Raw genomic sequence first — 17,437 nt, 5'->3', positions numbered from 1 at the left:
GACCTCCCCTAAACAGCCGCTCAATGGTACCATTATCATCGGGATCATTTGGTCATTGTTGCTAAGTGATCAAGAATGAAAAACCTGATGTAGTTGTGAAGACTAATTATAAGAGAGTGTAACGTGCTGGATTCTCCTGCTGGAGTGAAAGGAGTGAAGGAACTCTTGGGTGTCTGCCTAAAGAGGAATCAGATGGTATCTTATTATGCAGGCGAAACCCTTTGGGAGGTTTATCATTAACAAATCGGACACATTGCTGAGCAAGCTTCAAGTGATGTTATGGGTGCATAGTGTCGTGCAGAGGATTGTGGAGAAGGGTTTAGCCCATAATGATATCAGGTCTAGTAATATTTGTATATTAAATGGGAATATAACCCTGATTGACTCTGGTTTTGGTAGCAAATATGGGACAGATAATATTAATGATGAAGTTAACTTTAAGAGACATAAACGTGACTGGTTCCCTCCGGAGACACGGGCAGGGAAACCATGGTCTGACGCAAGTGATATTTTTAGCCTTGGAACACTGTGGAATAAATATTTCGGAGAGACACATCTCCCCATCAATATGAAAAACTGTATATAAAAATCGCTAGAAAACGACCCGATAAATAGGCCTTCAAACTAGGCTATTATTACTTCTCTTGAAGACTAAATTAATCAGTTGGTGTACATGTAAGGTAATAAAGACGCCTTACCATAATCTTCTTGCTAACTGTAGCGATTATCAACTCCCCGTTTACCATCGTTAACCATGCTCTGAGGCAAGTGATATTTTTAGCCTTGGAACAATGTGGAATAAATATTTCAGGCGCACACTTCTCCCCATCAAAATACAAAACATAATATAAAAATCGTTAGAAAGAGATCCAATAAAGAGGCCTACAAACAAGGCTTTTATTACTATTCTTGAAAATTAAATAAATCGCTTGGTGTAAATATAAGGTAATACAGAATCCTTAGCGTAATCTTCTACTTGCTAACTGTAGCGATTATCAACTCCCCGTTTACCATCGTCACTGGATCCAGGGAAGAAACTGCTTAAGCAGAAGACTCGTGAATTTTCGCCTTCCTCATCACAGGATTCTGAAAGAAAACTTTTGAAACAGGAGTAGTTTGAAATCCCTTCTTTCTCACCTCTGGATCCACAGTTAAGACCACTGTTACGAAAGAGTAATGAAAGTACAACTTCATCTTCACCCTCGCCGCTGGATCCTAAGGTGAGATCCACTAAACGAAAGAGGGAGGAAACCTCGTCATCATCTTCCTCACTGCTGGATCATGAGGTAAGACCATCAAAACGAAAGAGGGACGAAACGTCGTCTTCATCTTCATCGCCTTCATGTTCCTTGTCTTCATCTTCCTGTGTCAGTACACTTTGTCAGTATACTTTGTGTCAGTATACTTTGTGTCAGTATACTTTGTCAGTATACTTTGTGTCAGTATACTTTGTGTCAGTATACTTTGTGTCAGTATACTTTGTGTCAGTATATTTTGTGTCAGTATACTTTGTCAGTATACTTTGTGTCAGTATACTTTGTGTCAGTATATTTTGTGTCAGTATACTTTGTGTCAGTATACTTTGTGTCAGTATACTTTGTGTCAGTATACTTTGTGTCAGTATACTTTGTGTCAGTATATTTTGTGTCAGTATACTTTGTGTCAGTATACTTTGTGTCAGTATACTTTGTGTCAGTATACTTTGTGTCAGTATACTTTGTGTCAGTATACTTTGTGTCAGTATACTTTGTGCCACTATACTTTGTGTCAGTATACTTTGTGTCAGTATACATTGTGTCAGTATACTTTGTGTCAGTATACATTGTGTCAGTATACTTTGTGTCAGTATATTTTGTGTCAGTATACTTTGTGTCAGTATACTTTGTGTCAGTATACTTTGTGTCAGTATACTTTGTGTCAGTATACTTTGTGTCAGTATACTTTGTGTCAGTATACATTGTGTCAGTATACTTCGTGTCAGTATACTTTGTGTCAGTATACTTTGTGTCAGTATACTTTGTGTCAGTATACTTTGTGTCAGTATACATTGTGTCAGTATACTTCGTGTGTACAATGTATGGTAAATACCTCCGGTACCATCATATAGTGTTGGCCGACTGAGTTAATTACCTCTAAAACTTATGTAAACATTTTTTTCACGTTTCTCAGTGTTTAAAATAACCAGTGTTATATGTATGTAACGTTTTAAATAAAATATAAAATAATATACAATTTATCTAATATTTTTTTCACGCTTAATTTAAAAATCATAACTTTAGCACCAACATTCCAATATTCGCGCTGATGTTTAAGCTTTAATATCTCGTAACGTTTATTCTAACAGGTACAGTTTGTACTGTGCTCGTAGCTTGGTTAAACTCGCCCTCAGATCACTCACACTGATGGTCCGAAATCGATCCTAGCACGAGGTGAAACACTGGGCATGTATCCTGACACCTGCTGCCTCTGTTCACCTACCAGTAAGTAGGTACCTGTTGTGGGTCGCATTCTGGGAAATAAGAGTTGTCCGAAATGTCGTGCATAGCCAGGTGCTTCTATGACATCAGCTAAGTCTATAATAGTCGTATCATGTACTGGTAGGAGTAAAGGTTATTATTATTATTATTATTATTATTATTATTATTATTATTATTATTATTATTATTATTATTATTACAGTTGTCTGCCAGGGTGGTTATGACGACAAGGTTACAGTAGACGTCATCATATCGTCCATGATGAACATCAAAATGGTATACAATACCGACAGGTTGTTAGGTAAGACACATATGCAACAGTTAGACAACTTTATTCCGAAACGTTTCGCCTACACAGTAGGCTTCTTCAGTCGAATACAGAAAGTAGGCAGGAACAGTAGAGATGTGAAGACGATGTAATCAGTCCATCACCCTTGAAGTCGTAGAATTTGAGGTTGTCAGTCCCTCGGCCTGGAGAAGTTCAGTTCCATAGTCAGGAACTATCTGGAACTATCAGGAACTATCGTCCATGACTTGAGTTTCTCAAGGACACTTCACTTTCTCGTACAGTATTTCCACAGTAGTGTCTTTAACATTTTTACTGTTCCCTTTCAGATCATCTTTTTATCTTGTGTCATGGAAACGTCAGCGCTTGAGCAGGAAATACAATTTGTTTACATTATATCATATAACCATACTGTTAAGGGTGTCCCGTAGCTCGGTCGTTAGCGCACTGAGGTCCGGAGATCGAGTCACTGGTACGGTTGGAAAATATTATTGACGTTTTTCCTTAAAACACCTGCTGTCCCTGTTCACCCATCAGTAAAATGGGTACCTGGGTGTTAGTGGACTGGTGTGGGTCACATCCTGGGTGTTAGTGGACTGGTGTGGGTCGCATCCTGGGTGTTAGTAGACTGGTGTGGGTCGCATCCTGGGTGTTAGTACACTGGTGTGGGTCGCATCCTGGGTGTTAGTGGACTGGTGTGGGTCGCATCATGGGTGTTAATGGACTGGTGTGGGTCGCATCCTGGGTGTTAGTGGACTGGTGTGGGTCACATCCTGGGTGTTAGTGGACTGGTGTGGGTCACATCCTGGGTGTTAGTGGACTGGTGTGGGTCACATCCTGGGTGTTAGTGGACTGGTGTGGGTCACATCCTGGGTGTTAGTGGACTGGTGTGGGTCGCATCCTGGGTGTTAGTGGACAGGTGTGGGTCGAATCCTGGGTGTTAGTGGACTGGTGTGGGTCACATTCTGGGTGTTAGTGGACTGGTGTGGGTCACATCCAGGGACAAAACTGACCTAATTTGCGGAAAATGCTTAGCATAACAAGGGACTTTCTATATAGTAGTATGTCACTGATGTCAGCTATGATCTGTATACCTTGTACATGTACTTGTATACCTTGTACATGTACTTGTATACCTTGTACATGTACTTGTATACCTTGTACATGTACTTGTATACCTTGTACATGTACTTGTATACCTTGTACATGTACTTGTATACCTTGTACATGTACTTGTATACCTTGTACATGTATTTGTAGAAATAAAGATTATTATTATTATTATTATTATTATTATTATTATTATTATTATTACTATTATTATTATTATTATTATTAAATATTCGTCTTAATTACTGCTCCTACTGACATGTCCTCAACTGTTTATTTTCTTACTGGGTTTATTATTGGGGCTTAAAACACATCAAGTACTGGAGGGTTACTAAACAAGTTCGTTATTTTCTCACCTTCAGTCAAGAATACTTAAATCATTAAGAAGAGAGATCTCTTAGTGTATATACACTGAGAGATATTATCTCTCAGGTGTATCTTGTGATGTTCCTGTTCAGTCTAAATGAGGGTAAAGCCTATCACTAGTCAAGGATCATTAAGATTACATGTCATCTCATCTCTACTAGTAGAGGATCATTAAGACTACATGTCATCTCTTCTTCACTAGCCAAAATAATTTAATCCCTAGTTTAGGGATTAAATTATGCAGAGACATTCACCTCACAGTGTAATCTGAGATGATCTTACACATGTCTCAGACATGTCTTGGCTCGTTTTAACTCTTCATGACATGCTATTACGATGCTCTTATTCACTTATATCTTGGAGTTCATATATAAATAATACTATTGATTAACACTATCTCATTCATACCTGTTTTTATACATTCCTATGTTCCAATATTCTTTTATCTGAAAAATATAATTATCCCCCACAATAACATTCTCAGTAATATTTTTCTCAACAATATTCTCAAATTAATTCTGATATGAGTACAAAGTGACACTATGACTATAATACGGCAATGTTTATGTACTGCAATAGAATAATTTACCACAAAATATGCCATTTTACTTTACCTGTCAACTAACAAGTTTTGCAATAAATGCATCGGCCGGGAATCGAACCCGGGCCTCCCGCGTGGCAGGCGAGAATTCTACCACTGAACCACCGATGCTGTTTACGTTAGTAGTAACTTTATATGTTATTATATTTTAAATGTATTAAACTGAAAGAAATGGGTATTAGAAGTTATGATTTGTGTCTACAACAAATCTCAGGTCAACACCTGGAGGCCACACCTGGAGGAAACACCAGGAGGCCACACCAGGAGGCCACACCAGGAGGCCACACCTGGAGGAAACACCAGGAGGCCACACCAGGAGGCCACACCAGGAGGCCACACCAGGAGGCCACACCAGGAGGCCACACCTGGAGGCCACACCAGGAGGCCACACTAGGAAGCCACACCTGGACGCCACACCAGGAGGCCACACCTGGAGGCCACACCAGGAGGCCACACCTGGAGGCCACACCAGGAGGCCACACCAGGTGGCCACACCAGGAGGCCACACCAGGAGGCCACACCTGGAGGCCACACCAGGAGGCCACACCTGGAGGCCACACCAGGAGGAAACACCAGGAGGCCACACCAGGATGCCACACCTGGAGGCCACACTAGGAGGTCACACCAGGAGGCCACACCAGGAGGCCACACCAGGTGGCCACACCAGGAGGCCACACCAGGAGGCCACACCTGGAGGCCACACCAGGAGGCCACACCTGGAGGCCACACCAGGAGGAAACACCAGGAGGCCACACCAGGATGCCACACCTGGAGGCCACACTAGGAGGTCACACCAGGAGGCCACACCAGGAGGCCACACCGAGAGGCCACACCGGGAGGTTAGTAGTGTTACTGTGTACTTGTGTAGTACTTAGATAATCCCATCTACTTTATAGATAGGCTCCCTGGCTAGCTATGACGTCACGGGATCCTTACAGGAGAGTAGTAGGCCAGAGGTCCCGCTCTAAGTCACGGAGTTCCACGCTAGGCATAGACTAGGCTCGACAGGCAGGCCTAGACAATCCTCAAGATTCTTAATTATACACCTCCAAGACATCCAATATGTGTCTGTTACTCCATTATCTTCTTATGAACCCCCACGACAGGGAGACCTGGTCATGGACGGAGCCAAGGGGGCGTTGATCCCTGGAATACCCTCCAGGTAGGTAGACGATTAAAGCTACACCGCTTCTATGTTTAATTACTTCGGAAAATTATTGAATAAATAATTGATTATTCTTGATCATAATGATCAACTTCAAATGCTTTACCTATCCTCAGTACCCTGTTTTTATCTCCTTTATTTAAATATATCCCACTTCTGACACAATTGTTGTGTGCCCCATGGCCTGGTGGCTAAAGCTCTTGCTTCACACGGCGAATGTCCGGGTTCGATTCCCGGTGAGGGTAGAAACATTGGGCGTGTTTCTTTTCACCGGTTGTCTATGTTCACTCATTAGTAAAATGGGTATCTGGGTGTTAGTGGACTTGTGTGGGTCACATCCTGGGTGTTAGTGGACTGGTGTGGGTCACATCCTGGGTGTTAGTGGACTGGTGTGGGTCACATCATGGGTGTTAGTGGACTGGTGTGGGTCACATCCTGGGTGTTAGTGGACTGGTGTGGGTCACATCCTGGGTGTTAGTGGACTGGTGTGGGTCACATCCTGGGTGTCAGTGGACTGGTGTGGGTCACATCCTGGGTGTTAGTGGACTGGTGTGGGTCACATCCTGGGTGTTAGTGGACTGGTGTGGGTCGCATCCTGGGACAAAACTGACCTAATTTGCGGGAAATGCTCAGCATAACAAGCGACTTTCTATATAGTAGTATGTCATTGATGTCAGCTATGATCTGTATACCTTGTACATGTACTTGTATACCTTGTACATGTACTTGTATACCTTGTACATGTACTTGTATACCTTGTACATGTACTTGTATACCTTGTACATGTACTTGTATACCTTGTACATGTACTTGTATACCTTGTACATGTACTTGTATACCTTGTACATGTACTTGTATACCTTGTACATGTACTTGTATACCTTGTACATGTACTTGTATACCTTGTACATGTACTTGTATACCTTGTACATGTACTTGTATACCCTGTACATGTACTGGTATACCTTGTACATGTACTTGTATACTGTGAAAATTTGTCTGGACTGCCTCCAAGTGAGTCGCCTACCCTGGCAAGCTCTGTTGACACCGAGCTCTGAGGTCGGTACCTCAGCCTCACAAGTGGCTTATAGGACAGAGTTTCATAAATGACTGATGTTGCAAGAAATCTCACCTGCATGCACGTTTAAAGGACTAACTTACTTGGTGTTGCAGCATATATCCTGATCTTCACCCTCCCTAAGCTTAGCCCCTTTGGACTTCCCCTCAGAAACCACATGCAACCAGGAGCCTTAATTCCTGCAATATTCAGTCGATATTAGTGACCTGCCTGCACCTCAGAGATTCCTGTATCCAAGAGGGTGTGTATCCCCTAGTATAACCATGCAGAAACGGACACTAGCTTCTAGGTAGACAAGAGACAAAATCGCGTACTGGTCATTAACTGCCGGCTGCACAAAGGCCACAGCTAAACTCACTTGCAATTTTCCCCAGACACTGACCAGGAATCCTAAGAAAAAACGGAGGTCTTGTCTTACTGTATGGGCCTGACGGAGGAGGTCATCTATGGTACATCGAGGTGCCTCCACCAGATTTCCCCAGGTCTCATATGTGAAGACACGTGGGGGGCGCCGTCTGCTGATCACGGCACGTGTTGTCCAGATGATGTCTGGTCATAGAAGAAAGCACGGCGGTCTCAAAACCCCGTGCCCCAGCATTCAAACTTGAGCTGCCAGTTCTCCCTGGCTAACATAACCTAGTGTTTGCCTACATTATTGGCCTATTACTACCTATGTTAAGGTCTTAGGTCTACATTATTATTATCTACAGTTGCCTCAATAATCCTAATATTAGTGTACTAACAGTATAAACTACCTACTTCTTCCCTGAAGGGTAAATCTATAAATTAAGTAGTACCTTCCATCCACCTTCGTCAATCCGGGAGAGTGTGTTTTTGTTTTTGGGTGGGTGTAAGGGCCATCGAGCGGTGTGGTTTTCCCCGTTTTGACTTTTCAGACTGAATAAGTTCCAACATATACCTTGTACATGTACTTGTATACCTTATACATGTACTTGTATACCTTGTACATGTACTTGTATACCTTGTACATGTACTTGTATACCTTGTACATGTACTTGTATACCTTGTACATGTACTTGTATACCTTGTACATGCACTTGTATACCTTGTACATGTACTTGTATACCTTGTACATGTACTTGTATACCTTGTGCATTGTGTGTGTCCTATGGGGAGGTGCATTACATAACATAAGAACATAAGAATGTAGGAACACTGCAGAAGGCCTACTGGCCCATACGAGGCAGGTCCTTATCAAAACGACATCTACCTAAAGCTACTCAAGAAATAACTCCCGTACCCCTTGACACCAATCAAACCCAGCCCCTCCCACTCATATATTTGTCCAGTCTCTTCTTAAAGCTACACAAGGTCCTAACCTCTATCACCCCACTGGGAAGACTGTTCCACGCATCTACAACTCTGTTAGAAAACCAGTACTTACCTATGTCCTTTCTAAATCTAAATTTATCCAACTTAAATCCATTATTCCTGGTTCTTACCTGGTTCGACACCCTCAGTACTTTATTAATGTCTCCCTTGTTTATGCCCGTCATCCACTTATACACTTCAATGATATCTCCCCTCATTCTACGCCTCTCCAGAGAGTGGAGATTTAAGGCTTTAAGTCTATCTTCATACGGGAGGTTCCTTACACAGTAAATCATTTTAGTCATTCTTCTCTGTATGTTCTCTAATGAGTCTATGTAGATCCATTGTGTGTGTCCTGTGGGGAGGTGCATTGTGTGTCCTGTGGGGAAGTGCATTGTGTGTGTCCTATGGGGAGGTGCATTGTGTGTGTCCTTTGGGGAGGTGCATTGTGTGTGTCCTTTGGGGAGGTGCATTGTGTGTGTCCTGTGGGGAGGTGCATTGTGTGTGTCTTGTGGGGAGGTGCATTGTGTGTGTCCTGTGGGGAGGTGCATTGTGTGTGTGTGTTCTGTGGGGAGGTGTATTGTGTGTGTCCTGTAGGGAGGTGTATTGTGTGTGTTCTGTAGGGAGGTGTATTGTGTGTGTCCTGTAGGGAGGTGTATTGTGTGTGTCCTGTAGGGAGGTGTATTGTGTGTGTTCTGTAGGGAGGTGTATTGTGTGTGTCCTGTAGGGAGGTGTATTGTGTGTGTCCTGTAGGGAGGTGTATTGTGTGTTCTGTAGGGAGGTGTATTGTGTGTGTTCTGTAGGGAGGTGTATTGTGTGTGTCCTGTAGGGAGGTGTATTGTGTGTGTCCTGTAGGGAGGTGCATTGTGTGTGTTCTGTAGGGAGGTGCATTGTGTGTGTTCTGTAGGGAGGTGTATTGTGTGTGTCCTGTAGGGAGGTGTATTGTGTGTGTCCTGTAGGGAGGTGTATTGTGTGTGTTCTGTAGGGAGGTGCATTGTGTGTGTCCTGTAGGGAGGTGTATTGTGTGTGTTCTGTGGGGAGGTGCATTGTGTGTGTTCTGTAGGGAGGTGCATTGTGTGTGTTCTGTGGTGAGGTGCATTGTGTGTGTTCTGTAGGGAGGTGCATTGTGTGTGTCCTGTGGGGAGGTGCATTGTGTGTTCTGTGGGAAGGTGCATTGTGTGTGTCCTGTGGGGAGGTGCATTGTGTGTGTGTCCTGTGGGGAGGTGCATTGTGTGTGTCCTGTGGGGAGGTGCATTGTGTGTGTGTCCTGTGGGGAGGTGCATTGTGTGTGTCCTGTGGGGAGGTGCATTGTGTGTGTGTCCTGTGGGGAGGTGCATTGTGTGTGTCCTTTGGGGAGGTGCATTGTGTGTGTCCTGTGGGGAGGTGCATTGTGTGTGTCCTGTGTGGAGGTGTATTGTATGTGTCCTGTGTGGAGGTGTATTGTGTGTGTCCTGTGTGGAGGTGTATTGTGTGTGTCCTGTGGGGAGGTGTATTGTGTGTGTCCTGTGGGGAGGTGTATTGTGTGTGTCCTGTGGGGAGGTGCATTGTGTGTGTCCTGTGTGGAGGTGTATTGTGTGTGTCCTGTGTGGAGGTGTATTGTGTGTGTCCTGTGGGGAGGTGTATTGTGTGTGTCCTGTGGGGAGGTGTATTGTGTGTGTCCTGTGGGGATGTGTATTGTGTGTGTCCTGTGGGGAGGTGTATTGTGTGTGTGAGAGTAAGACACATGTGCAACATCTGGGTATCTTTATTGTAGACGTTTCGCCATCCAGTGGCTTTATCAATACAAATTCTGGATGGCGAAACGTCTACAATAAAGATACCCAGATGTTGCACATGTGTCTTACTCTCATCATGTCGGTATTATATACCATTCGTACACAAATTGTGTGTGTCCTGTGGGGAGGTGTATTGTGTGTGTCCTGTGGGGAGGTGTATTGTGTGTGTTCTGTAGGGAGGTGTATTGTGTGTGTCCTGTGGGGAGGTGTATTGTGTGTGTTCTGTAGGGAGGTGTATTGTGTGTGTTCTGTAGGGAGGTGTATTGTGTGTGTCCTGTAGGGAGGTGTATTGTGTGTGTTCTGTAGGGAGGTGTATTGTGTGTGTTCTGTAGGGAGGTGTATTGTGTGTGTTCTGTAGGGAGGTGTATTGTGTGTGTTCTGTAGGGAGGTGTATTGTGTGTGTTCTGTAGGGAGGTGTATTGTGTGTGTCCTGTAGGGAGGTGTATTGTGTGTGTTCTGTAGGGAGGTGTATTGTGTGTGTTCTGTAGGGAGGTGTATTGTGTGTGTTCTGTAGGGAGGTGTATTGTGTGTGTTCTGTAGGGAGGTGTATTGTGTGTGTTCTGTAGGGAGGTGTATTGTGTGTGTTCTGTAGGGAGGTGTATTGTGTGTGTTCTGTAGGGAGGTGTATTGTGTGTGTTCTGTAGGGAGGTGTATTGTGTGTGTTCTGTAGGGAAGTGTATTGTGTGTGTCCTGTAGGGAGGTGTATTGTGTGTGTTCTGTAGGGAGGTGTATTGTGTGTGTTCTGTAGGGAGGTGTATTGTGTGTGTTCTGTAGGGAGGTGTATTGTGTGTGTTCTGTAGGGAAGTGTATTGTGTGTGTCCTGTAGGGAGGTGTATTGTGTGTGTTCTGTAGGGAGGTGTATTGTGTGTGTTCTGTAGGGAGGTGTATTGTGTGTGTTCTGTAGGGAGGTGTATTGTGTGTGTTCTGTAGGGAGGTGTATTGTGTGTGTTCTGTAGGGAGGTGTATTGTGTGTGTCCTGTAGGGAGGTGTATTGTGTGTGTTCTGTAGGGAGGTGTATTGTGTGTGTTCTGTAGGGAGGTGTATTGTGTGTGTTCTGTAGGGAGGTGTATTGTGTGTGTTCTGTAGGGAGGTGTATTGTGTGTGTTCTGTAGGGAGGTGTATTGTGTGTGTTCTGTAGGGAGGTGTATTGTGTGTGTCCTGTAGGGAGGTGTATTGTGTGTGTTCTGTAGGGAGGTGTATTGTGTGTGTTCTGTAGGGAGGTGTATTGTGTGTGTTCTGTAGGGAGGTGTATTGTGTGTGTTCTGTAGGGAGGTGTATTGTGTGTGTTCTGTAGGGAGGTGTATTGTGTGTGTCCTGTAGGGAGGTGTATTGTGTGTGTTCTGTAGGGAGGTGTATTGTGTGTGTTCTGTAGGGAGGTGTATTGTGTGTGTTCTGTAGGGAGGTGTATTGTGTGTGTTCTGTAGGGAGGTGTATTGTGTGTGTTCTGTAGGGAGGTGTATTGTGTGTGTCCTGTAGGGAGGTGTATTGTGTGTGTTCTGTAGGGAGGTGTATTGTGTGTGTTCTGTAGGGAGGTGTATTGTGTGTGTCCTGTAGGGAGGTGTATTGTGTGTGTCCTGTAGGGAGGTGTATTGTGTGTGTTCTGTAGGGAGGTGTATTGTGTGTGTTCTGTAGGGAGGTGTATTGTGTGTGTCCTGTAGGGAGGTGTATTGTGTGTGTTCTGTAGGGAGGTGTATTGTGTGTGTTCTGTAGGGAGGTGTATTGTGTGTGTCCTGTGGGGAGGTGTATTGTGTGTGTCCTGTAGGGAGGTGTATTGTGTGTGTTCTGTAGGGAGGTGTATTGTGTGTGTTCTGTAGGGAGGTGTATTGTGTGTGTCCTGTGGGGAGGTGTATTGTGTGTGTTCTGTGGGGAGGTGCATTGTGTGTGTTCTGTAGGGAGGTGCATTGTGTGTGTTCTGTGGGGAGGTGCATTGTGTGTGTTCTGTAGGGAGGTGCATTGTGTGTGTCCTGTGGGGAGGTGCATTGTGTGTTCTGTGGGAAGGTGCATTGTGTGTGTCCTGTGGGGAGGTGCATTGTGTGTGTGTCCTGTGGGGAGGTGCATTGTGTGTGTCCTGTGGGGAGGTGCATTGTGTGTGTGTCCTGTGGGGAGGTGCATTGTGTGTGTCCTGTGGGGAGGTGCATTGTGTGTGTGTCCTGTTGGGAGGTGCATTGTGTGTGTCCTTTGGGGAGGTGCATTGTGTGTGTCCTGTGGGGAGGTGCATTGTGTGTGTCCTGTGTGGAGGTGTATTGTGTGTGTCCTGTGTGGAGGTGTATTGTGTGTGTCCTGTGTGGAGGTGTATTGTGTGTGTCCTGTGGGGAGGTGTATTGTGTGTGTGTGTCCTGTGGGGAGGTGTATTGTGTGTGTCCTGTGGGGAGGTGTATTGTGTGTGTCCTTTGGGGAGGTGTATTGTGTGTGTGTGTGTCCTGTGGGGAGGTGTATTGTGTGTGTCCTGTGGGGAGGTGTATTGTGTGTGTCCTGTGGGGAGGTGTATTGTGTGTGTCCTGTAGGGAGGTGTATTGTGTGTGTTCTGTAGGGAGGTGTACTGTGTGTGTCCTTTGGGGAGGTGTATTGTGTGTGTCATGTGGGGAGGTGTATTGTGTGTGTCCTGTAGGGAGGTGTACTGTGTGTGTCCTGTGGGGAGGTGTATTGTGTGTGTCCTGTAGGGAGGTGTATTGTGTGTGTCCTGTAGGGAGGTGTATTGTGTGTCTTCTGTAGGGAGGTGTATTGTGTGTGTTCTGTAGGGAGGTGTATTGTGTGTGTTCTGTAGGGAGGTGTATTGTGTGTGTTCTGTAGGGAGGTGTATTGTGTTTGTTCTGTAGGGAGGTGTATTGTGTGTGTTCTGTAGGGAGGTGTATTGTGTGTGTTCTGTAGGGAGGTGTATTGTGTGTGTTCTGTAGGGAGGTGTATTGTGTGTGTCCTGTAGGGAGGTGTATTGTGTGTGTCCTGTAGGGAGGTGTATTGTGTGTGTCCTGTAGGGAGGTGTATTGTGTGTGTTCTGTAGGGAGGTGTATTGTGTGTGTTCTGTAGGGAGGTGTATTGTGTGTGTTCTGTAGGGAGGTGTATTGTGTGTGTTCTGTAGGGAGGTGTATTGTGTGTGTTCTGTAGGGAGGTGTATTGTGTGTGTTCTGTAGGGAGGTGTATTGTGTGTGTCCTGTAGGGAGGTGTATTGTGTGTGTCCTGTAGGGAGGTGTATTGTGTGTGTCCTGTAGGGAGGTGTATTGTGTGTGTCCTGTAGGGAGGTGTATTGTGTGTGTCCTGTAGGGAGGTGTATTGTGTGTGTTCTGTAGGGAGGTGTATTGTGTGTGTTCTGTAGGGAGGAGCATTGATGATGTAGTCACTGGTGTTACTTGGTTGGGAAAGGTTTTCTCTCTCTGGGATATAGAGTTGTTGCATGACATAAAATAATAATAATAATAATAATAATAATAATAATAATAATAATAATAATTATAATAATAATAATAATAATAATAATAATAATAATTATTATTATTATTATTATTATTATTATTATTTCTACAAGTACATGTACAAGGTATACAAGTACATGTACAAGGTATACAAGTACATGTACAAGGTATACAAGTACATGTACAAGGTATACAAGTACATGTACAAGGTATACAAGTACATGTACAAGGTATACAAGTACATGTACAAGGTATACAGATCATAGCTGACATCAGTGACATACTACTATATAGTGATGAATGGTTTGAAAAACCGACAAGTTGAAGATTGAGACACTTATGCAGCATATGGGAATCTTTATTCAGGAAACGTTTCGCCACACAGTGGCTTCATCAGTCCAATACAAAGAAGCCTACTGTGTAGGCGAAACGTTTCCTGAATAAAGATTCCCATATGCTGCATAAGTGTCTCAATCTTCATACTACTATGTAGAAAGCCGCTTGTTATGCTGAGCATTTCCCGCAAATTAGGTCAGTTTTGTCCCAGGATGTGGCCCACACCAGTCCACTAACACCCAGGATGTGACCCACACCAGTCCACTAACACTCAGGATGTGACCCACACCAGTCCACTAACACCCAGGATGTGACCCACACCAGTCCACTAACACCCAGGATGTGACCCACACCAGTCCACTAACACCCAGCATGGGACCCACACCAGTCCACTAACATCCAGCATGTGACCCACACCAGTCCACTAACATCGAGGATGTGACCCTCACCAATCCACTAACACCCAGGTACCCATTTTACACTGAAGGGTGAACAGGGACAGCAGCTGTCTTATGTAAACACGTCCTAATGTTTTCCAGCCGTACCGGAGATTCCATCTCCGACCTCTGTGTGTGAGCTGAGTGCGCAAGCGATCCAGCTACGGGACACCGCAATCATTTGTGAACCTCACCTCTCCAGATGCTGGTATTACCTATTTTCAGCATCGACTAATTCCTATTTCAATCATTTTATTACAGCAACCTGAAAGACATATAAAGTTAACGGAACACCGGATCGTGTAGCATCGGTGGTTCAGTGGTAGAATTCTCGCCTGCCACGCGGGAGGCCCGGTTTCGATTCCCGGCCGATGCATTTATTGTTCCAAATTAAACCACCAAGTGTGTCTCCCTCTAGATTTGAATTAATTTGAGAATGTGATTGCATGAAGTATTTCTGTGCAAGGTAATTTCAGTTTGAGACCATAACTTGATAACATGCATTTCTAAGAGACTTTGTTAACACAAGCAACGTGGGAAACATTAACAAGAATGTGATAGTGTGAATGTATAGGAAGAATCTATAACACGTACGTCAGGACATGAGTGAATCAGAGCATCATAATATTACGTCAATACAAGCAGGTGAGATGAGTGTATATAACTCAAAATCGTAATGACACGATAGTAAACAAACCATACCACGGGTTGGGATTGAACTAGTGGCTAGCAAGTCGTAAAACTCCATACCGACGCGTTAGCCGTTGGGACAGCTGGTTACAGTGGCTAACACGTCGGTCTGGAGTTTTATGATTCACTAACCGCAAGTTCAAACCCCGCCTGTGGTATGTTTTTGATAATTATATCTTTATATCTACCAGTATATGTACAAGGTATACAAGTACATGTACAAGGTATACAAGTACATGTACAAGGTATACAAGTACATGTACAAGGTATACAAGTACATGTACAAGGTATACAAGTACATGTACAAGGTATACAAGTACATGTACAAGGTATACAAGTACATGTACAAGGTATACAAGTACATGTACAAGGTATACAAGTACATGTACAAGGTATACAAGTACATGTACAAGGTATACAAGTACATGTACAATGTATACAAGTACATGTACAAGGTATACAAGTACATGTACAATGTATACAAGTACATGTACAAGGTATACAAGTACATGTACAATGTATACAAGTACATGTACAAGGTATACAAGTACATGTACAAGGTATACAAGTACATGTATAAGGTATACAAGTACATGTACAAGGTATACAAGTACATGTACAAGGTATACAAGTACATGTACAAGGTATACAAGCACATGTACAAGGTATACAAGTACATGTACAAGGTATACAAGTACATGTACAAGGTATACAAGTACATGTACAAGGTATACAAGTACATGTACAAGGTATACAAGTACATGTACAAGGTATACAAGCACATGTACAAGGTATACAAGTACATGTACAAGGTATACAAGTACATGTACAAGGTATACAAGTACATGTACAAGGTATACAAGTACATGTACAAGGTATACAAGTACATGTACAAGGTATACAAGTACATGTACAAGGTATACAAGTACATGTACAAGGTATACAGATCATAGCTGACATCAGTGACATACTACTATATGGAAAGTCACTTGTTATGCTGAGCATTTCCCGCAAATTAGGTCAGTTTTATCCCAGGATGCGACCCACACCAGTCCACTAACACCCAGGTACATATTTTACTGATGGGTGAACATAGACATACATTATAAGGAAAACATACACAGGAGGATGACAAAGTTGATCCCATGTATCAGAAATCTTCCCTATGAAGATAGACTGAGGGCCCTGAATCTGCACTCTCTAGAAAGGCGTAGAATTAGGGGGGATATGATTGAGGTGTATAAATGGAAGACAGGAATAAATAAAGGGGATGTAAATAGCATGCTAAAAATATCTAACATAGACAGGACTCGCAGCAATGGTTTTAAGCTGGAAAAATTCAGATTCAGGAAGGATATAGGAATGCACTGGTTTGGTAATAGAGTTGTGGATGAGTGGAACAAACTCCCGAGTCCCTATATAGAAGCTAAGACGTGTAGTTTTAAAAATAGGTTAGATAAATACATGAGTGGGTGTGGGTGAGTGTGAGTTGGACCTGACTAGCTGGTGAGATAATTTAGAATATATGCTGGATAATTTAGAATATATGCTGGAATATATGCTGGATAATATAGAATATATGCTGGAATATATGCTGGATAATTTAGAATATATGCTGGGTGTGGATCACTACTTATCGGGCAATGAAATCTTACTGAAATATAAATCTTGGTGTTAACTTTTAATTCGGCGTTTGGCTTATTATTATTATTATTATTATTATTATTATTATTATTATTATTATTATCATTATTATTATTATTATGGGGAGCGCTAAACCCGTAGGATTATACAGTGCCTGTGGGGGGGTGTGTGGAAGGTATTCAGGGAACTGAAGCACAAATCCAATTCCTTAGATCAAGGGCCCCTCACCAGCATCTAGGAACCTTCAAGGGCCCCTCACCAGCATGTAGGAACCTTCAAGGGCCCCTCACCAGCATCAAGGAACCCTCCATGATGGGTCGGCGTTTGGAGATTCATTAAAATTCTGATACAAATTGATGTATCTCAGGAAATGCATGAAGACGATCTAAACATTATTGATCTTATATGAAGATTTATTGAAGTAACGAACAACGAATAACAAAAAGAAGAGTACAACATGGTTTTTGTTCCATTAATTCTTTTTAGATTATTTAGTGTTTGATGAAGAAACATTGTGTTTGATGAAGAAACATTGTGTTTGATGAAGAAACATTGTGTTTGATGAAGAAACATTGTGTTTGATGAAGAAACATTGTGTTTGATGAAGAAACATTGTGTTTGATGAAGAAACATTGTGTTTGATGAAGAAACATTGTGTTTGATGAAGAAACATTGTGTTTGATGAAGAAACATTGTGTTTGATGAAGAAACATTGTGTTTGATGAGAAACATT

At 43.1% G+C, this 17,437-nt stretch overlaps 2 non-coding genes across 2 annotated transcripts; one reads left to right on the top strand and one right to left on the bottom strand.

Annotated features, from left to right (window-relative positions):
• Nucleotides 1-4,880: 4,880 nt before the first annotated feature.
• TRNAG-GCC (transfer RNA glycine (anticodon GCC)) lies at nt 4,881-4,951 on the bottom strand. Its single transcript has one exon. It is a non-coding gene; the product is annotated as a tRNA-Gly (tRNA).
• Nucleotides 4,952-14,675: 9,724 nt separating this feature from the next.
• Nucleotides 14,676-14,746, top strand: TRNAG-GCC (transfer RNA glycine (anticodon GCC)). The gene has a single exon. It is a non-coding gene; the product is annotated as a tRNA-Gly (tRNA).
• The last annotated feature ends 2,691 nt before the right edge of the window (nt 14,747-17,437 follow it).

Source organism: Cherax quadricarinatus, chromosome 100, assembly GCF_038502225.1.
Source record: "Cherax quadricarinatus isolate ZL_2023a chromosome 100, ASM3850222v1, whole genome shotgun sequence".
Taxonomy (NCBI): domain Eukaryota; kingdom Metazoa; phylum Arthropoda; class Malacostraca; order Decapoda; family Parastacidae; genus Cherax; species Cherax quadricarinatus.
Note: the sequence above shows the minus strand (reverse complement) of the source record. Positions and strands in the feature narration are given on the sequence as shown.